Source organism: Giraffa tippelskirchi, chromosome 6 (genome assembly GCF_054371585.1).
Source record: "Giraffa tippelskirchi isolate mGirTip1 chromosome 6, T2T-mGirTip1v1.2.pri, whole genome shotgun sequence".
Classification (NCBI taxonomy): domain Eukaryota; kingdom Metazoa; phylum Chordata; class Mammalia; order Artiodactyla; family Giraffidae; genus Giraffa; species Giraffa tippelskirchi.
This window is the reverse complement of record NC_137280.1, coordinates 107,857,620-107,880,471: the sequence shown is the minus strand read 5'-3', so window position 1 is coordinate 107,880,471 and position 22,852 is coordinate 107,857,620. Positions and strand designations below refer to the sequence as shown.

General features: G+C 37.3%; 1 protein-coding gene and 1 long non-coding RNA gene across 2 annotated transcripts in view; one reads left to right on the top strand and one right to left on the bottom strand.

Annotated features, from left to right (window-relative positions):
- The window catches only part of LOC145509774 (uncharacterized), a 404,239-nt gene that overhangs the window by 56,596 nt on the left and 324,791 nt on the right, over window positions 1-22,852 (bottom strand). The window contains exons 6-7 of the long non-coding RNA XR_014056401.1: window positions 8,421-8,602; window positions 7,660-7,818 (exon numbers count right to left, since the gene is read on the bottom strand). This is a non-coding gene — a long non-coding RNA (uncharacterized LOC145509774). The remainder of the gene's footprint in view (window positions 1-7,659; window positions 7,819-8,420; window positions 8,603-22,852) is intronic.
- LOC145509773 (uncharacterized) overlaps window positions 1-22,852 on the top strand; it is a 565,222-nt gene that overhangs the window by 360,047 nt on the left and 182,323 nt on the right. The window lies entirely within an intron of this gene.

Below are 22,852 nucleotides of genomic sequence, written 5' to 3'. Positions count from 1 at the left end.
GTACTCAATTTAAAAGATTGTGTAACGTTAAATTATATCAAGTAAAGCAAATGCTATTAAAAGAACAAAGTGTATTTCAAAGCATAGGCAATAAACTATTCTAAAGAATATATAGCCCATAATACTGTTCTATTTATCTGTGTCTCTTTTGATGTCTCGCATACAGGGTTATCTTTACCGATTAACTAAATACCATATATATGTGTTAGTATACTGTATTGGTGTTTTTCTTTCTGGCTTACTTCATTCTGTATAATAGGCTCCAGTTTAGGGTGAGGGCGGGATGATATGGGAGAATGGCATTGAAGCATGTAAGTTATCATATGTGAAACAAATCTCCAGTCCAGGTTCAATGCATGATACAGGGTGCTCGGGGCTGGTGCACCGGGATGACCCCGAGGGATGGGATGGGGAGGGACGTGGGAGGGGGGTTCTGGAAGGGGAACACGTGTACATTCATGGTGGATTCATGTCAATGTATGGCAAAACAAATACAATATTGTAAAGTTAAAAAATAGATAAATAAACTAATTAAAAACAAGAATATATAGTGTTTCATAATTTTTAAATGTAAATTTGATCAATTACATATAAAAAATTTAGATCACCAAAACCATAGAAAGTCAGAAAACTTCTCTAAAAGTAATAGAATATTAGAACTTAAAAGTTGTGCACAAAGAATTTTTGGCTTTAACAAAAACCATTAAAATTTTATGAGATTTTGATGAAAGTTAGCATGTTACACGGAGAAGGCAATGGCGCCCCACTCTAGTACTCTTGCCTGGAAAATCCCATGGGCGGAGGAGCCTGGTAGGCTGCAGTCCATGGGGTCGCGAAGAGTCGGATGCGACTGAGCGACTTCACTTTCACTTTTGACTTTCATGCATTGGAGAAGGAAATGGCAACCCACTCCAGTGTTCTTGCCTGGAGAATCCCAGGGACGGGGGAGCCTGGTGGGCTGCCGTCTATGGGGTCGCATAGAGTCGGACACGACTGAAGCGACTTAGCAGCAGCAGCATGTTACATACTGTGTCTTAAAAAAAAAAATCTTAATTCCAAGTTATGGGGGAAATAACTCAAGTGAAATACAAAACTATCAAAAATAGAAAAACAAGTCTTTCCCTTGGAAATGGGTGAGTAAATATGGTCCCTTTACAGAATAAATCGAAGCCTGTTAAAATATGCTTGAAAAGGACTTTAAAAGATTTTCCCCCAAAATATACCAGATACACAACATGGCTTTTCTCACATTGAAAAGTAAGATTAAGTCAGATTTAGAGAACATCAAACAAGTTTTACTGTTCAGTTGCATGTCCGTGCAAGTGTGACAACTTTAAATTGTTTTACTAGCTTACCTATAAGGAAGATATTCAATGTTATTGTATATGCTCACCTCTCAAGTGTTAGACAAACTTGACTAAAGATGGAGAAGACCCATACATTGCCAAATACAAAACATTGCTGAGAAAATCTGAAAATGAACTAAAGAAACTAGAAGGTATATAGTGCTTCTGGATCAGACAACTAAGAAGTATTATATTAAGATGTTGATTCTTTTCAAGCTATTCTACAGCACTGATGCAATCCCAATCAAAATTCAAGTATATTTTTCAAGTATAAATTGACAAAGGGATTTCAAATTTTATAAAAAAAAAAAAAAATTAGAAAAAGGATCCAGAACTTTCAAAAGCAATGATAGTAAAGGAAATTCAAAGTTGCTCAATTTATACTACCTGATTTTAAGAATCATTTTAAACCAGTAATACAGTGTGGTAAGGTCATAAAAGGCAAAAAATGAAACAGAAAATGGAGCCTAAAAATAAACCAACACATCTACGGTCAGTTGGTTTTCAAAAAAGATATGGAAGCAATTTAACAGGAAAAAGTTTCTTTAAAATATTATAGGATCAATTCAGGAACAATGCTTATTTAACATGTATGCAGAGTAGATCATGAGAAATGCCAGGCTGGATGAAGCTCAAGCTGGAATCAAGATTGCTGGGAGAAATATCAATAACCTAGATATGCAAGTGGCACAACCCTAATGGTAGAAAACGAAAAGGAACTAAAGTGAAAGAGGAGAGTGAAAAAGCTGGCTTAAAACTCAACATTCAAAAAACTAACATTATGGCATCTGGTCCCATCACTTCATGGCAAATAGATGGGGAAACAACGGAAACAGTGACAGACTTTTATTTTCTTGGGCTCCAAAATCACTGTGGACAGTGACTGCAGCCATGAAATTAAAAAAAGCTTGCTCCTTGGAAGAAAAGCTATGACAAATCTAAACAGTGCATTAAAAAGTAGAGACATTACTTTGCCCACAAAGGTCCAAATAGTCAAAACTATGGTTTTTCCACAGTCATGTCCAGATGTGAGAGTTGGACCATGAAGAAGGCTGATCATGAAGAACTGATGTTTTCGAATGTGGTGTTGAAGACTCTTGAGATTCCCATGGACTGCAAGGAGATCAAACCAGTCAATCCTACAGGAAATCAACTCTGAATATTCATTGGAAGGACTGATACTGACGCTCCAATACTTTGGATGTTAAGAGCCAACTCTACTGGAAAAGACCCTGATGTTGGGAAAGATTGAAGGCAGGAGGAGAAAGGGATGACAGAAATGAGATGGTTGGATGGCATCACTGATTCAATGGACATGAGTTTGCACAAACTCCGGGAGACAATGAAGGACAGGGAAGCCAGGCATGCTGCAGTCCATGGGGTCGCAAAGAATCAGACACAATTGACCAACTGCACAACAACAATGAAAAATAACCCAAAATTATATCCCATCATGTAAAATAATTAACTCAAAATTAATCATAAAAAATTAATCATTTCTTAAAGCATAGATGAAAAGCTTTGAGACTTTGGATTAGGTAAAGACGTGACTACAGAGGCTAAATTCGTTTTAAAAATATAGTGCTTTATCAACTTTAACAGTATCTACTCTCTGAAAGACACTGTTAAGAAAACAAAGAGGGACTTCCCTCGTGCCACTGTAGATAGGAATCTGCCTGCCAATGCAGGGGGCACAGTTTCGATCCCTGAACAGGGAGGATCCCATATGCCACAGAGCAATTACACGCATGTGCCACAACTACTGAGCCTGTGCTCTAGAGTCCACAAGACACAACTACCAAGCCCACGCTCTGCAACAAGAGTAGCCACCACATGAGAAGCCCACACATCACAATGAAGAGTATCCCCAAGTTTCTGCAACTAGAGAAAGGCCACACAAAGCAACAAAGACCCAAAACAGACATAAATTAATAAGTAAAAATGAAGTAAAAGAAAACAAAGAGTCTAGATTGGGAAAATATATATCTGATTAAGTTCTTTCATCCAGAATATACCTTGAAAAAATAACTTTCAAAATGCAAAAAGCAAACCAACAAAAATAGGGAAAACGTTTGAACACATACTTTGTAAATGTAGATGTGCTAATCACAAATGCTCACTTGCAAAGGTCTTCAACATCATTGGTGAAATGCAAAGTAAACCACAATGAGATACCTCTATATACCTTTTAGAATGTATACAATTAAGACAAAATACAATGGTGAGAATACAGAGCAAATAAAACTCTCAAGCACTACTATTGGCAATGTAAAATGGTACAACCACTTTGGGAAACAGCTTGGTAGTTTTTCTTTTCTTAGGTTAAATATACATCTGGCACATACCTAGTCATTCCACTCCTAGCTATGTGTCTATAAATAGACAAAAGCATATGTTACTACAAAGACTTGTATATGAATGTTAATAACATTCTTATTTATATGAGCCAACACCTGGATATAACACAAATGTCCATCAACAAATGAATCATGAGTTACAGTACATTCATAAAAGGGACCATTATTCTGTAATAAATAGAACTAACTAAAGATGCATGCAGCTATATGGATGATTCTGAAAACAATACTAAGTGAAAAGGCACAAAAACTCACATTTATATAAAATAGCAGAAAGCTGATGAATGGTTGTCTTGAGGGAGCTCAGTGGGATGGAGGGAGTTACCAAGAAACACAAGGAAATTTTGCAGTAACAGATGTGTTCATTATCTTGATAACAGTGATAGCTTCATGATATTTCCATGTCAAAACTTAATAAACAGTATATTTAATTATGTTCAATTTATTGTATGCCTATTATACCTTAATCAAAGTGGAAAAAGTAGTTATGGAGGTAAAAATCACATTGCTGCTTGTTTATATATAGTTATTTTATACACAAACAAGTGCAGAATATGTAAAATCACCCCATCATCTGACTTTTCCCTCTATTAAATAAAGAAAAATAATATCATTTCCTCTTCCTCATGCTTTTCCATTTCTGCTATTCATCCAGTATCAAAACTCAGGTGAAAAGTGAAATGGTAAATTCCACAATATGGGACAAATCCCCAGGTAAGAAGTCTCCTAATTACAATATCAAAAGGTATAGGTAGAAATTGAAACTATCTCAAAACCTGTGGTTCAGTTTGTTCTCTTAGCTTCCTTTCCCTTACTAGATAAAACGATGCAAAATCTTAAAATCTCTTGATCCTATGAGAACAAATTCTAATCCAAAATGGAAAAACAAAAAAAGTTGGCCCCTTTAAATGCTGTAGACCACATCTGTAAACAGAGCACAGCTAGAACTTGTGAAATGCAGCATGGAACAACTACTCCACCAGACTCTTAAATTTGGAAAATGTACACAGGCTGAATAATAAAGTCCTTTCACTCCCCAAATATCATGACTAAAGCTTTCTTCTTTACTAAAATGCAAACTACATCTTATAAACAGATTTCTCAAGGGGAAGCCAGAGTACAGGACAGGTGATTTAAATGGGTATCACATTCATCTGCTTAGTATTTGCAAAGGCTGTAATATCTGTCATAAAATGAACACATTGTCTTAAGGACATTTTAAAAGATGAGATTCACTTTTTTACAAAGTATACACAATACTGATTTATATCACCAAGTGTTTTCGAACTCTACAACTGCAGATATGTATTAGTAAAAAGGCACACATGGAATTTTCATTTTAACAATAAAGTTTCCCCAAGGCAATAGCTGCTGCTGCTGCCGCTAAATCGCTTCAGTCAAGTCCAACTCTGTGCAACCTCATAGACGGCAGCCCACCAGGCTCCCTCGTCCCTGGGATTCTCCTGGCAAGAACACTGGAGTGGGTTGCCATTTCCTTCTCCAATGCATGAAAGTGAAAAGTGAAAGTGAAGTCGCTCATTCGTGTCTGACTCCATGGACTGTAGCCCTCCAGGCTCCTCTGTCCATGGGATTTTCCAGGCAAGAGTACTGGAGTGGGGTGCCATTGCCTTCTCCAAGGCAACAGAGATCAGAAATAAAGACAGTTGTAGAAAGCCTCTTCTTTTCACTGGCTGCATTCCTTTTCTAAGCAAGTCAGCCATCCCTTGAAGTAAAGAAAGCAGCACAAATTTATAAACTGAGCATGGCATTATGGAAGATGAAACAAACAGAAACTCGTACCTACTGGAACAGTGTGTCCTAACCTTTCTGCATCACAGTGCCGTATTTGTAGGGCACAGTATGGAAAGCTGATGCTGATTATGGTTAGAGGGAATTCTATACATTTCAGCCTCCTCAGACGCTAACATGTAAACAGTTCCAGATATCAACATCTCAGACATATCCATGTATCCACTGTGTGCTGTGACACTGGAAAGCTCTGTGCCAGAGGATGTTCATGCTCACAGACCACAAGGAAAATGGTATGAAAAGAACTACTGAATTGCCCATATTCTACATTTTAGGGTTAGTTTAAATCTCAATTTCTTCTCTAAATACTTATGATCCATTTGATACTGTTTCTTCCAACAGATCTTATGTTTATAAAGAATTATATCCTGGGAGAGGCATGATGAATTTTTAAAAGTTCTAATCCAAATGCATTGTTTCCTATTACATATTTTATCAGAAACGTATATTTTGTGGTTAAGGTCAAGACCCCTAATAAAATTCCACACTTACCTAATAAAATTCTATGGTTACCAAATTAAACAGCAACTATTTAATTTACATATATTTATATAAAAGACTTAGCATCACTGTATTATCTTTGTTAAAGGAGTTGTAGTTGAACAAGACAGCATGTAATTAATACCACAAAATGATATAGAAGGCTTATGAGTCTCTATGATTCCTCTAATTTTTAATATTAGAAATTCAGTAGGTCTTCTGCTTTGGGAAGCAAAATGTAACAGTTATCATATTTACCCTTTTGCCTGAAAAGCATAAAGAAAAAATATATATAAACAAAGGTTTTCAAAACATATATCACCAGTGATTCCAGAGATATGCAAAACAAATGAAAGAATCTCTTTGATTGTCCCAGCTTACTGCCTTCTAAAGAGCATGGCAATGGTCGTAGTACAGGGAAGAAGAAATCATACAGGGAAGAGGCAGGGCCCAATACTGTCCCTTAGCTGGGCAATCAGATTTGGAAGTCTGAAGTGGCCACGGCAGCTAGAATTCACTGGTAGAGTACCAAATACAGAAAAGATGCTGATCTCTAGAGGGTCACCATACATGTGAACACGCAGGAAAAACCTACCTAAAAACATTCAAGGAACAAAATCCCTAGTCAGTGTAGAAAACTTATAATTCAGGATGCAGAAGTAAAGAACTTGGAAGAATCACGCTTCACAACTGAAATAAAATTACCCCTAAATAAACCACTTCCCTATTACCACCTAACAAAATTTAAGCTAATCCCAAAAGATCAAAATGTCTCCAAGTAACTTAACTGCATCCCACAACTTAAATATATTTAAGGATATTTATAAGAATTTATAGAAATACAAAAATATGCAGTACCTAAGAATGCAAAATCCACAGCCTAGCATCCAACAAAAATATCCCCAGTCATGCAAAGAAGCATCAAACTATGACCTGTAATAGTAGCAAAATCAGCCCAATTTATAAACTGAACATCATCAAAATTAAGAACTTCTTCAAAAACATTGCTACAAAATGAAAAATAAGATAACAACTATGAAAAACAAAGACTGTTAAAAACAGTTGTAGGTTGTAGATCTGATAAACTACTTCCATTTAGAATATATGACTCTTAAAACTTAACAATAACACGGTTTAAAAATGGGCAAAATATTTAAACCTATATTTCACCAAAGTAGATACCAAATCACAAATACCCAAGTGAAAAGATGCTCAACATAAATAGTAATTAAGAAAATGTGACAAACTGCAATGATATAATAGTACACACTTGTTAGAATACTATTTTTTTAAAGTGCTCATCCTAAGTGTTAGTGGGAATTTGAGGAAACTGAAATTCTCAAACATTGTGGAATAAAAAATGGTAAAAACAAATTATAAAATATTTTTAGCAGATTCTTAAAAAATGAAACATACAGCATATATAAATATATATATACACTTTAAGGTACTTACTCAGCGGCTTCCCTAGTGGTCTGGTTAAGATTCCAGCAGCTGCCAATGCAGGGGACATGGGTTCATCTCTGCTCTGGGAAGAGTCCACTCGCTGTCAGGCTTCTAAGCCCGTGTGCCCAAACTACTGAGCCCGTGTTCCACAACAGGAGAAGCCATTGAAATGAGGAGCCCCCACAGCCAAAAATATATAAATAAAAATTTAAGGTACTTACTCAGGGTAAATGCAGAGAAGGCAATGGCAACCCACTCTAGTGTTCTTGCCTGGAGAACCCCAGGGACGGGGGAGCCTGGTGGGCCACCGTCTATGGGGTCGCACAGAGTCGGACACGACTGAGGCGACTTAGCAGCAGCAGCAGGATCAAAGAAAGCATCTGTTCACAAAAAGACTTGTTTATGAATGTTTATAGCACCTCTATTTACAACTGTCCCAAAACTAGAAATAAATCAAATATCCAACAAAGGTAAATGAACAAATTCTGATAAATCGATGTAATGAAATACTATTTCCCTATAAAAAGGAATTGGCTATATGCACAAGACAGTGTGAATGACTCACAAATTATGAGACAAAGTATTAAAATAAACCAAAGAAAGCACATACTCTATGATTTCATTTACATAAAATTCTAGAAATTCAATCTATAGTGATAGAATAGATAAAAATGTTTGTCTGGGCATGGGGAAGTGCAGAGATGAATTAGAGGGACTGATTACAAAAGAGCACAAGAGAACTTTGGGGATGTATTATTCATTACCCTAATTGTGGTGACTGTTTCATGCATGCATAAATAAAACAGAATTTAAAATGTACAGTCTGCATAAGTGCTGTTATTTTATGTCAATTAATCTTCAGACATCTCTTCAAAACAGTCTTAATGCAACAACTAAAAAACTAAAAATCGTCTACCACAGGATTTTGGATATTACTCCTTTAAGGATTACATTAAAATAAAAATCTTAATGTCATCCATACCTTCTCTAATTCCTTCCAAGGCTGATGAGTGATACATCTTGCTGAATTTCAGAGAAGAAAATCACATGCTAGAATCACAGCTCCTTCAAGGTTCTCTTTTCTCAGATCTGTTTCCTGAGAGAGCATTCATTCATTCATTCTGGTCTTCCCTCCTCTGTGCAGCCAGATATTTGGACTATTTCCTAAAAAACATTTGTATTCAAAATACATGAGTAGCCTGTATTATTTGCAAAAATCTTTGCCTTTATTTAGCAAATGGGCTTCCCTGGTGGCTCAGCAGTAAAGAATCCACTTGCCAATCAGGAGACATGGGTTTGGGAAGATCTACTGTAATAGGAAGTGGTAACCTACTCCAGTATTCTTGCCTGGAAAATACCATGAACAGAGGATCCTTGCGGGCTACACAGTCCAGGGGTTGCAAAAGAGTTGGACACAACTTAGCAACTAAACAACTGAACAGATACTTGAGGGAGCTTACTGTGTGCCAGATGTTATTCCAAGCACCATGAAAAAGATAGTCAACAAGAGACCGTGGACTTTTCCCATCATCAGTCTGACAGTCTAGTGGAAGTGTGGTTGACTAAATTATTGGACCCAGTACTTTATCACTCACTGTTTCCACTCCCTTTGCCCCTATCTCTTATTCATAAAAAGAAACAGCAATCCTGCAGGCTGTCATGTCTCAGTTTCCCCCACTAGATTCTCCACTTTTACTCGTTTTGGTATATGCTGGTAATAGAACAGTTGTTCTAAAACCTATGTGAAACCAGTTCACAGGACAGGCTTGTTCAACATGTTTGATGACATCCACACCTAGTGTTTTGATTTAGCTAATGAGGGGTGAAGCACAAGAATTTACAATTCTAACAAGTTCTCAGAGGATTCTAATGCTGCCAGTCATGAAACCACACCTTGAGAACCACTGTGTTAGATGCTAACAGGAACTTATGGAATTTAAGGAAAGGCCGACTTACAGGAAAAAGACTTACACCACTTTTAGAACTGGTTCTGTGTTAACTAGAAATGGTTAACAGTAGGCATCCTAGCCTTGTTTCTAATTTAGAGTTTTCCATTTTTCACTGTTGAGTATGATGTTAATTGTGGCTTATCGTGTAGGACCTTTATTATGTTGAGCAACTTTCCTTCTATTTCTAGTTGCTTTTTTAATTGAGATGTAATTGACATATAGTTTCAGTTGTATAATACAATTCCTTGTTTGTATATATTGCAATATGATCAGTTCAGTTTAGTTCAGTCGCTCTGTCATGTCCGACTCTTTGCGACCTCATGGACTGCAGCACACCAGGCCTCCCTGTTCATTACCAACTACCAGAGTCTACTCAAACTCATGTCCATTGAGTCAGTGATGCCATCCAACCACCTCATCCTGTCCCCTTCTCCTCCCGCCTTGAATCTTTCCCAGCATCAGGGTCTTTTCAAATGAGTCAGCTCTTCCCATCAGGTGGCCAAAGTACTGGAGTTTCAGCTTCAGCATCAGTCCTTCCAATGAATATTCAGGGCTGATTTCCTTTAGGATGGACTGGTTGGATCTCCTTGCAGTCCAAGGGACTCTCAAGAGTCTTCTCCAACACCACAGTTCAAAAGCATCACAGTAGGTCTAGTTAATATCCATTACCACATATAGTTACAAATTCTATGACAAATTCTATGGGTGTGATAAGAACTGTCAAGATTAATACTCTTATTAACTTTCAAATATACAATACAGTATTAATAACTTTAGTCACCATGCTACACATTACATCCCCATGACTTATCCTGGTCTGCACCCCACAGGCTTACAGGCCTATGCTTGCCTCAAGACCAAAGAGCTCAGAGTCTACAACAAAGAGACCAATGGCTTAATAGATAGAGGAGTTTACCTGTCTGAAGAAAGGTCGTAGAGTGACACCCCACCACGGTGTGTGTGACAGACAGTGGCAGTGGCAGTCTTTGCGAGGTGGGGGAGGGAAGACTACCAGTTATAGGGGGGTAGACATCAAGTGAGCTCATTAGTTACCAGGAAAACCAGTAGAGGGGCACACCCTTCAATACCCCTTTGAGTTGAGGCCTGGAGCAAATATGTAGGAAGATCAGTCATGTGAGTAGGGTGTACGTGAAACAGGCACTGGTCTAGGAGGGGATGTACAGAGAGCAAGAGAACAGCCATCTTGAGTGGCCTGACTAAACAATTTATTTATTTTGTAACTGGAAGTTTGTACCTTTTGACCATCTTTACCCTCTTTGCCCACTCCCTGGTTATAGCAACCATCAATCTGTTCTCTGTATCAATACGTTTGTTTTTGGTCTTTTTTTTTTTGGCTGTTTCTAGATCCCTCATATAAAAATAATGAAATCATACATTATTTGATTTTTTGTGTGAGAATTATTTTACTTAGCATAATGCTCTCAAGTTTCTCCATGTTATTGCAAAAGGCAAGATTTCCTTCTTTTTTTATGGCTGTCAATATTCCATTGTACAAATATACACATTTCCTTTATCCATATATACATCAGTGGACACTTAGGCTGTTTCTATATCTTGGCTATTGTAAATACCACTGCAATGAACATGGAGGTGCATATACTTTAGTTAGTGCTTTAATTTTCATTGGATAAATACCCAGAGTAAATTTATGGCTCAAGGGTAGTTCTATTTTTAATTTTTTGAAAAGTCTCTGTACTGTTGTCCTTAATGGCTATACCAATTTACAGTTCCATCAACAGTGCACAAAGGTGCCATAGCCCTCCACATCCTCGCCAACATTTGTTATTTTGTCTTTTTGATAATAGCCATTCTAATGGATTTAATTATCATTCACTGATGACTGGTGATGTCAATCAGCTTTTCATGTGGTCATCTGTATGTATTCTTTGGGGCAAAAAAAAAAGCCTATTAAAATTCTCTTATTTTTTAATCAAATTTTTGTGGGTTTTTATTTTTTGCTATTGAGTTTTATGAGTTATTTCTATATTTTGGATATTAACCACTTATCAGATATGTTTCTATCAGAAGTCTCTATAGGAAAATCTAGGTTTTCACTATCAAGTGCTCCAAATACTTCCACCTTCTACCTGCTACCTAATTCCAAGCCACTTCCACATTTCTAGTTATTTCTGACACCAGCGCTTTTCCACTTCCCAGTATCAAAAGCTCTGTTAGTTTCCCAGGGTTGTCATAAGAAAGTGCCATAAACTGGGTACCTTAAAGTGACAGAAATGTATTCTCTTGCAGTCTTGAAGGTCAGCAGTTCAAAATGATGAAGTCTACAGAGCCATGCTTGTTCCTTCTGAAACTCTGGATAGAACCCATTCTTGCCCCTTCCTAGCATCCAGTGGTGGCCACCCCCCTTGCTGTTCCTCAGCTTGCAGCTGTGTCAGGACAGTTTCTGCTTCTGTCACCATATGACCTTCTCCCAGAGTCCCTGCTTCCAAATTTCTCTCTACTTATTCAGATGCCAGACATATTGAATGCCAGTCATACTGGTAAATACTAACGACCTCACGGTAACTTGACTGCATCTGCAAATACCCTACTTACAAAGAAGGTGATGTTTCCAGGTACCGGGTGTTTTGACTTAAATATGTATTCTGGATACCATTCAACACATAAGACCAAGCCAATCCCAGAATCCAAAGTGAGCCCAGCATTCCAGCCATCTTGCTAAGTAGCCTATATGAATGATTTTATAATCAAGTCTTCTCTTTCCTTTTTCTTTATCACCTCCAGTAAGGATTTGTTGGTACTGTAACTTTGAGTCTTTTACCTTGCTAGAGACAGTTTTCTCTTTTTCCCCTGAATTTGTTAACATCTGTTTCATTCAAAAGGGAAGAATTACCAGATTGGCTTTCTTCCCAGGATTTATAGTCATGTATCGATTAGACAGTATCACTGTTTTCTGTATGGCTCACTGCAGAAAGGGATAACATTCCAGAGAAACTACTGAATGATATTTCACAAGACGGCAAAGGGAAGCCCCTTATTTGGACTGGGATGCATTCTGAAAAACTTGGGGGTCAGTCTAAGAGAAGCAGGGATAGATTGTGGATGTGTTGCTGCTTCTGAGTTGCGATTAACAGAAGTGGTGATAAACTAGGGATTGAGTACTATCATGTGATGGAGGTAGTTTAGCAATTTGGCATCCCCAGTAATAGACTCAATGGACATGAGTTTGAGCAAACTCCAGGAGATGGTGAAGGACAGGGTGGCATGCTGTAGTCTATGTGGTCACAAAGAATCACACATGACTTAGCGACTGAACAACAACAAAGTAATAGGCACAGAAATGTAGGTGTGGGACCATCATTAATAATAAAGCAGTCATCACTCAAAGAGGGGGTGGTTTTAGCATTCTCCAGCTGCAGCATATCTTGCCTTTAGGACAAACAACGTTTCCAGTTAACTTCACAGCTGGCTTTATCTGTGCCTGTCCTCTCAAACAGATTAATTAGAGGGCTGCTTCTCTTCTTTTCAGTCCAAGTTGTTTTTCCTCTTTTTCAGCCTGGTGTGTTCTTTACTCTTTCATGACTAAAATTTTACGTGGTGTGGACTGTTGTCAAGTACCCTCACTTCATGTTGTCTGAAGACCACTGTGATTGTCAGTTTCTTTATAAACCCTGCTCCTTTAAGAAAATGTTTTCTTAAAGGACAGTTAAGAAATGTCATACTTTCCCATAATTAATTTCAGTGAAGAAATTATTTGAAGTCAGAACAAGTATATGAAGTGGAAATTTAGAAACACTCATTCATCACAGGATGAGGTTGATAAGAATGCAACAGGATATGATCAGCTAGCAATTTTGGCTGCTAAATGGAAAAATAAACTGGAATAGAAAAGCTAGTTATTTTTCTGATGTTTATACATAATTTTTCATTAATATACAAGGTTATACAAATGAGACTTGTTTGGAAAATAATTTAGTCACTCAATCACTTATTTTTACACAATCTGTGTTTTCCTCAGAAGTAGGAAAATGAATGTCATTCTATATATTTCTGGAATTTTAAAGCAAAATGAGTATCAAAAACGATCATTTATAGAAGAATAGGGAGGAGATAGATGCAGATTATTTTATAATTTTTGTGGATCATAACATCTAAGATGGAATTTATGTTATAATTCACATTTTAAAACAAAGCAGTATAACGCATTAATGCTAATCTTGAAACAACAGCAATTTAATTGAAAAAATTTCTTTAAAATGAAGTGAAAATGATGAATGCATAGAAAAAAGTTAATAACTTTCTTTAATGGAGATAAAATCTACACATTCTTAAAAGTATAATAAAACTGTCCATTGTAAAGCATTTCATTCTGTTTATATGTGTGAAATTTCTTTTCTGGTACATATCTAAAGTAAATATTTTTCAAAATGTAATGTGAGCTTCTTGAAGTAACATCTTGTTTCTGGGAAACAGTGTGGTTCTCACAAAAGCAATTACTGTGAGTGCATTTTCAAACAACATAAAAAGGTACAGAATCATGACACAGTCTGGATGATCATTTGCTCAAAACTAAAACAACAGTAGTAAAAAGCAAAGTAATTCTGTCATCTCAAGGAAGATAAGGCCAGTCTAGGGGAGATGCTTAATTAAAAAAAAAAAAGGTGGAGGCATTGCTCTTAAAAACACAAGCCCATCTTTCAGAAAAAGTTGAGAAGGGATGAGCAATAAGAGATTAGGTGAGAAGAGAAATTTATGAAAAGGAGTTGTTTTTGTTTTGAACTATGTATTACCAAGACTCATATGCAAAGCACCAAATATAGGACCTGTCATGACTGGTCACTGCTATAAACATTTTCAAGCAATCAGTTCCAAAATTATTTCTAACAGAAAAAATGTACTTATATCAACATATACTCTCCACTAGAATTCACCACCACAGTTAAAAAAAAGTAGGAAATAAATATCCATGAAGGATGTAGAGTTTGGAAAACATTAAAGATTGTAAAAATAATGGAATATAGTTTAACATCTTCCACATAATTTTAATTGTAAAAATTATCTTCCAGTTTTTAGACTTTGTTATTATGTTACTAATATTTAAAATAAATCAAAGTTGGATATTGTAGAGGAAATGCATTTCCACTGAAAGAACATTAGAAACATCCCACTGTACCATTTGCAGCCAAGGAAACATTTATTTTCCCCATCTTAAAAATATTAAACTTCCTATATTTTAAAACATAAAAATCTTTTCATTTTTATAGTTTATATTTTAAAGCAATTTTCAGTTCCGTTCTACAAATTTTCGATGAGAGGTTTGCCTTTTTTGCATGCTAAGTTGCTTCAGTTGTGTCTGACTCTATGTGACCCTATGGACAGCAGCCAACCAGGCTCCTCTGTCCACAGGATTCTCTAGGTAAGAATACTGGAGTGGGTTGCCATTTCCATCTCTCCTTGCCTGTTGTAGAATCTGCAAAATTGAGCATTAAGGTATATATGTGACTAGAAATTTTGGATCTTATGTCCTTTGGTAAAGGAAGATATACGTTAAGGCCTTAAATATTTTAACTGAAGTCCTGGTACAGCTCTTCTTCCCATGGGATGGGAAACCACTCGAGTTTGCAAAACTATTGATGATAATAAAGCTCATCAATAAAGGACAGTTAATCTAAAGAAATTTGTTTTCCCAAGTCCTTATGCTGTCTCATAATTACTGGGTTTCAGTCTGTCAACCAAGACCATCCAGAAGAAGTGGGTGGATCTTGGAGATCAGTTTTGTGAATTTGTAAGGAGCATCTATAGGATTTATAAGGATGTTTAAACTCATAGTAAGATGGTTGTGGCCAGTAGGGTAGTCTAGAAACAGACTACAGATGCATGCTATAGCTAAAACATTTCTTAGGGAAATCACTTCACAATTGTTTTGTTCTTAACAATTGCTTTTCAATCTCTGACAGTCAGTTAAAGATCAGTTTCATCTTTAACAGTGTTAGATGTTCTACTTAATTTAGCCATAGGATTAGGCATGACTGAGCAAATGTTCACTGCCTATAGAAGGTGAAACCTTAGGTCAGTCTCAAGAAGGGGCAAATTTATTAGTAAACTGTATATTACACTCTGGGTCCATTATTTTGCTTCACTTTGAGAGTTTTAGATATCATATAAGCATATTATTTTAGTAATAAATTGTAACTGTTAGTATAATGGCTTTCCTGAGATCTGTGAATCTTTCCAGCAAATTACTGAACTTGAGAGTATGACTGGAGACCTTCCATACTACAACAGACCTACTGTCTATCAACAACTACTATCTTGGTGGATGCATTCTGTGCACTAGAAAAGCATATTTTCTGCAGTTTTTGGACGGGATCTTTTTTGACTATTTCTCAATTACTAAGAGAAGATTATTGGTATCACCAACTACAATCATGAATGTACATATTCTTTTTCCAGTTTCATCAGTTTTTGTCTCCTATATTTGAAGCTGAATTTTTAAGTGAATATGCATTTACGATATATCTTCCTGGCAAACTATTATTCATCATGAAATCTCCCTCCTTACTACTGGTAATATTCTTCGTCCTGAATTCCATCATTAACATGTGCTTGCGATATCTTTCTCCATCCTTTACTATTAACCAAACTTATAAATTTAAATGTGTCCACTGTCAACATCATGGTAGTCAAAGGGCTCTATTGCTGTAAAGGTAGATATTCTAGAATTATCAGCAATAATTCGGAAGTGTCTGTTCTGAGCTGGCTAGTAACCACAGATCTTTTGGCAAAGTGGTCAGTGTTTCAAAAAATGAGTACTGCTTTGCTGTCTCTTTTCTTTCCACATGCCATATTTTTCACTTAATGCAGTCAACAGTCCAGGGTACAGCCACACTCAGTAGTCAACTTGTTCTCTCAGTGCATATATTCTTAGTTTTTAATCTGCCCTCAGAAACAATGCAAGATCTGACTCAATTTAAAAACAGGACTAAAATCTCACTCTCACTCTTATGGTTCCCTGTGATCATTGCATGTCTCAGGATCAAGCCATCTTCTTTATAATTTTTCGGATAAGGAAATGATGGCACAGAAAGTATACTGGATGTAACTAAGGTAATAAATCAGCCTCTACTGTGAACATTGGGCTCCTGGTTCTCTGTCCAGGGCACTTTCCTCCAGGACAATTATCTTTCTTGTATACCCTCTTCCCCTGAAAAAAGTTTAGAATCCTTTTACTAAAGCATCCTATTGTCCATCTCCAAATTTTGTGTGTTTAACACAGAAAAAAACAAACAAACAAACACAGGCATATTTATTATTCTGAAGCAAGAAAAGTACAATTATCTAACTCACACCAGACATAATAACCACTCAGTAAAGTTGATCTCCAAGCTTGCCCCTTGTTATGTGTGCTTGAAGATGAAGAAGAAATTCAGCCTTCAATTTTCCTAATGGTTTAACATAAAGTCACACCTCAGAAGTCACATCTCAGACAGATATATGTGTGGTTGTGTGTGTATGAGTTGATTTTCTTCTAACATACTGGTAAACAGATATAAATATACTCCTAGAGTGATATATATATTTTTTATCATCATTGTTGGACAGAAGGCACTGTTTGTTATTGATAAAGATACATTTGTAATACACAGTTTCTACACTCAAAGGGTTTAAATTTCAATGTTGATACTGGAGTAAAGGAACTCTATAAATAACTATAATTCATAGCAGAAGATAAGGTCTTCCATAGATAACTGTAAACAAAGAAAAACAGTGCCAAGAGCGTGAGGAATAGCTTAATAAAAAAACTTTACTGGATGCTTTCATCCACATACTAATCTTAGCAGATACACAGAAGGGAGGTGACTACTATGCTCACTTTATAAATGCTCTGAGACTCTCTTTGTTTAGTACCACATTCATCCAGAAAGGGATAGTAGAAGCATTTTTTGTTTAACTCAAGTCATCAAAATTCAAACTTGGAAGAAACTATGTATTCTACTTTAGAGTACCACCCTCTATTTCTAACCACCTAACTGACATAAACCAAATCATTTTTTAAAACATCCTATGGTTAATACATCCTCTGGTGTAAAAGCCAATATTTTTATATCAATGGTCCTAAATCAATTATCAAGTCTGTTAGAGCTATAACATTCTGCATAAGCCAAAATAAATTTATAAGTTTCCATTAGTAAATTACCCAGGAAGCAAGTAGAAAGTGAAAATTTCGACAAAGGAAATATGAAATACCCTATTTTGTAGATAATCTATGACTCAAAGAAATATACACAAATAAATAATTTTGCAAAACTGATATTTGATAAATAATATCAAATGTGTGAAAAGGAATATGACAATGAGCAAATGGCCAAATGACTTTGTTTTCCATTTTCTTCTTTTAATTTAGTGGTTTATTTGGAATTCTTTCTTCCAGTTTGTTGTAAAAAAGAATCTGGTGCTGCTGCTTCATTCCTCACCATGTGTGGGTGATTATGAAGGAGGACAGCTGTCTGTCAAAAGCAGATGATGCCCACAGAATGTCTGAAAATATAAAACTGCTATTGCACAATGATTGCTTGGGTTTATCTGTCATGCACAGACTGCCTGGTTGACAGACACTGAAATTTCAGTGAGACAGTTGTGTTGGCATGTAGTACTGAAAACAACCCTCTAATTCTTAATTAGCAATAATAAATGAATTTTCTTAATTCTTCAAAGTAGACACATGAAAATTAATCACTGGTTAAATAAAACCACATATATTCAACATTATTCCATTACCAGGAAATAGAGCAATTATTATTCACTGTGTTATTGTGTTTAAATATCAAAAAATTGCACATGTGCTTAATTGATATCAATATTTTTAAATTCCAAGCTGTAAACACTCCCTTTTATTAGGCATTTATACATACAGATGTTATTTACATTTTTTAAAAATATAGCCATAATAAGCTAGCATTATTATGTAAAATTACATCTATTCACAAAGTTAATAATCAAATGTAAACTTTATTCTTGTACAGGAAGATGAATGAGCATGATAAACCTTATGTGACTAAACTCAACATAGAATTTATATGACTACCAAAATTTCCTTTGTAATTCAAATAGTATATGAAATGAATGGACAGAGATGAAGAAGTAGTAGTAGTAGTAGTAGTAGTAGTAGTAGTAGTAGTAGTGATATACTTTCCCTATATCCTTATTAAAGTGGAATTTTAGAAAAAAAATAATAAATACAATGACTAGCTGAAAGTAATTCTGAATATACTGAGTTCCAACCATCTATAATAAAATAAATTTTATACTTTTGATAGGAAAAATAACTCAGTATTTTAGAGAAATTAGAGGCATTATGATTACTTTCACTTTTGGAATTCTATGAGATTGAAGCCCAATTAATATATAGCAACTAACGGTACCAGAATTTCACAGGCAGGATAGATTTTTATATACTTGAATTCTCCCTTCACCTACCAGTCTACTACAGTGTCTAAGAATATTAGCAAAGATTGATGGAAGGATTTGCACTAATTATGCATTAACTAGCTTAACCACTCAACTGCTAAATAGATTCACAGGACTAACACAGCTTATTCTTTGAGAAGAGCTCCAGTACAAGATACAACATGATAGCAAGAAAAGCCTATGCATTGAAAGGAATCTGAGGTCACAGATACAGACCTCTCTCCTTTCTCACCTGGGCCTTAGAGAATATATTTTATCTCCTTCGGTATGGAAGTACCACCTGTATGTATGTAAAGCATCTTGATATCAGGAAATCCAAAATCTGCTCATCATTAGGGGAGAAGAGTCCCATAGTGAGCTGATCATTTAGGTATATTTTAGGTATATCCCAGCTATATGACCATCTATGATGTGTCTTCCAACATCAAAAAGCAATTCTCTAATTCACCAACACCAACTGGGTGTCCAAGAATTCAATTCAATTTCAACACTAACTACCCAGAGGCAGCCCAGACCCTACAGGTTAAAGGGCACTGTCCCACAAGACTACCCTGAAGATACCAGGCTACCTGCATGTCTACCTGGCTGACTACAAATGGAAAGGTTTCCATGACTCCCCCCACCTCATTCAGGTTTGATCATTTGCTAGAACAACTCATAGAACTTGTGAAGGTGCTATATTTACTACTGCAGATTTATTTTAAAGGATACGCCTCAGAAACAACCAAACAAAAGAGATGCGTATTACAAGGTATATAGGCAGGGACAGTACAGCTCCTACATACCCACTTTATGCACATTCCTCTGAGAGTATGCCGATGTGTTCACTAATCTGGAAACTCTACAAATCTTTATCATTTAGGAGTGTTTCTAACCCAGTCGCCAGACCTCTCCTTCCCTCAGAAGCCAGGGGATATGGAAGCCGAAAGTTTCAACCTTCTAATCACATGATAAGTTCTTCTAGTGACTGGCTCCCATCCTGAAGCTATTTCAGAGGCCCCTCAGCCAAGACAGTCATATCATTATTACACAAGAGACACTATTACTCATAAAATTGTTTTGCAAGGTAATATTACTTATTTTAATACATGAACATGGAATATCTTTCCATGTATTTGTATGATCCTCAGATAAAGATCAGCCAAGATGGCAGAGTAGAAGTACCGAGCACACCTCCTTTCATAGGCACATGAAAAACACAATTATTTTCCGGACAATCATTGATGAAAAAAGAGTGGAACCTACTAGAAATGATCTGCAACTAAAGATATAAAAAGGAACCACAAAAAGATGGAAAGGAAGGGCACAGTTTTGATATGGTCAAGTCCCATACCACCAATAATTACAATTTCAGAGGATCTCCCAAAGGACACAGAGGTCTGAGCACATCAGTCTCCATGGACCAAGGGTCCTGCACTGGGAAGACAAGCCGCCAGAGCATTTGGATTGGAAGGCCGGCTGAGCTTACTTTCAATAGTCCCAGAAGGTTGGGGTAAACAGAGACTTCAGTCTGAAAGGGCAAACACAAAAATCGCACACACTCCCAGACCCAGGGCAGAAGCAACAATTTGGTATAAGCCTTGGTCAGACTTACTTGCTGATCTTAGAGAGTCTCCCAGAGAAGAAGGAGGAGACTAACACTCACCCTGGGCACACAGATAGCAGCAGTGGCCATTTCTGAAGCTCATTTTCCCAGAACACTGGTGCCCGCCAGGGCCATTTTGGAATTCTCCTTCTAGTTTATTAGCTCCAGGACCCAGCCTCTCCTTGGACCAAAAGCCAGTAGGCACCTGTGCTGAGGTCTCTCAGACCAAGCCACTGGGAATGCTTACAGCCCTATCCACCAGAAGACAGGCTACATTAAGACTCTCAGAGCCCACAGCCATCCCTGGACATAACCCTGCCTACCAGAGGGTCCAGGACCTGACATTACACACTAGTGACCAGGCTCTAGACTCAGAACCCCTAGAACCCTCCAGCCAGAGACCATAGGATCCAGCTCCACTCACCAGGGCAGACACCAACCCCAAGAAAACTACAGCCCCACTGTCTGCAAACCTGGCTTGCCTAGCAACAGTCCACATCCTGCCCTAAAGACTGCCTGGAATCTGCACCCACATATAAGAGAGACAAGCATAGGGACACCCTGGACTCCACAGCCAATTGTGTAAGGAACCACATCTTCCACTATTGATCTGACACCAGCTCTGGGTCTCTTGAGCCCTGCAATCAGAGTCCAGGACCCAGCTCTGCCAGACAGTAGATTGGCATTAGCCCCAGGACCTGGCTTCACCCACCAATGGGTAGGCAATAGCCCTGGAGTCTTCTGGAACCTACTTCCATGCACCAGTGAGCCAGCACTAGCCCCAGGGCTGCCAGGAGTTTCCACAGCCAGTCACCTTGTAATCCAGTCCTGCCAATTAGTGGCCAGCAGCCTCTGCAGAAGGCAGGGCCTGGCAACAAACAGTACTGCCTATATAGACTACCGCAACTAAAGGATTCACACAGCTCTCAAGGAGGGGAATCCCCAGAGCATATACCTTCAGTGATGTGAGAGGAGTGTGCTACTGGGAAACACAGGATGTTTCCTGCAAAAGGCCACTTTTCCAAGGTGGGAAAAATGAGGCAATAGAAGAAAATGTTCCAAACAAACAAACAAGGCAAATGCCAGAAGAATTAGTTGAAGTGGAGACAGGCAATCTACCCAAGAAAGAGTTCAGGGTAGTGATTGAAAAGATGATCAAAGAACTTGGGAAAAGAATGGATGCACAGAGAAGTTTTGTTTTTTTTTTTAAATCAAAGACTGAGAAAATATAAAGAATAACCAAACAGAGATGAAGAAGGAAATAACTAAAATATTTGTATCATTATCAGTTTCCTTCATCAATGTCTCAGAAGGTTATGTTTCTAAAAACTTGTCCATTTCTTTTAAGTTGTTGAAGTTTTGGGCATTTTTAACTGTTTATAGTATTCTCATTTTTGTACCTCTGTGATATAAGTTATTTCTCCTCTTTCCTTTATTATTTTACTTGTGATCTCTTTTTTTCTTGATGAGTCTGGCTAAAGGCTTATCAATTTTGCTTATCTTTGCAAAAAGCCCAGCTTGTTTTCATTGATTTTTTTTCTATTGTTTTTTGGTTTCTATTTTATTTCCTTTCTGATCTTCATTACTTCCTTTCTTCTACTGACTTGGGGATTTGTTTGTTATTCTTTTTCTAATTCCTTTCAGTTCAGTTCAGTTCAGTCACTCAGTCGTGTCTGACTCCTTGCGACCCCATGAATTGCAGCACGCCAGGCCTCTCTGTCCATCACCAAGTCCCGGAGTCTACCCAAACCCATGTCCATCGAGTCGGTGATGCCATCCAACCGTCTCATCCTCTGTCGTCCCCTTCTCCTCCCGCCCCCAATCCTACCCAGCATTAGGGTCTTTTCCAATGAGTCAACCCTTCGCATGAGGTGCCCAAAGTATTGGAGTTTCAGTTTCAACATCAGACCTTCCAGTGAACACCCAGGATTGATCTCTTTTAGGATGGATTGATTGGATCTCCTTGCAGTCCAAGGGACTCTCAAGAGTCTTCTCCAACACCACAGTACAAAAGCATCAATTCTGCGACGCTCAGCTTTCTTCACCATCCAAATCTCACATCCATACATGACCACTGGAAAAACCATAGCCTTGACTAGATGGACCTCTGTTGGCAAAGTAATGTCTCTGCTTTTAAATATGCTATCTAGGTTGGCCATAACCTTCCTTCCAAGGAGTAAGCGTCTTTTAATTTCATGGCTGCAGTCACCATCAGCAGTGATTCTGGAGCCCAAAAAAATAAAGTCTGACACTGTTTCCACTGTTTCCCCATCTATTTCCCATGAAGTGATGGGACCAGATGCCATGATTTTAGTTTTCTGAACGTTGAGCTTTAAGCCAACTTTTTCACTCTCCTCTTTCACCTTCATCAAGAGGCTCTTTAGTTCTTCTTCACTTTCTGCCATAAGGGTGGTGTCATCTGCATATCTGAGG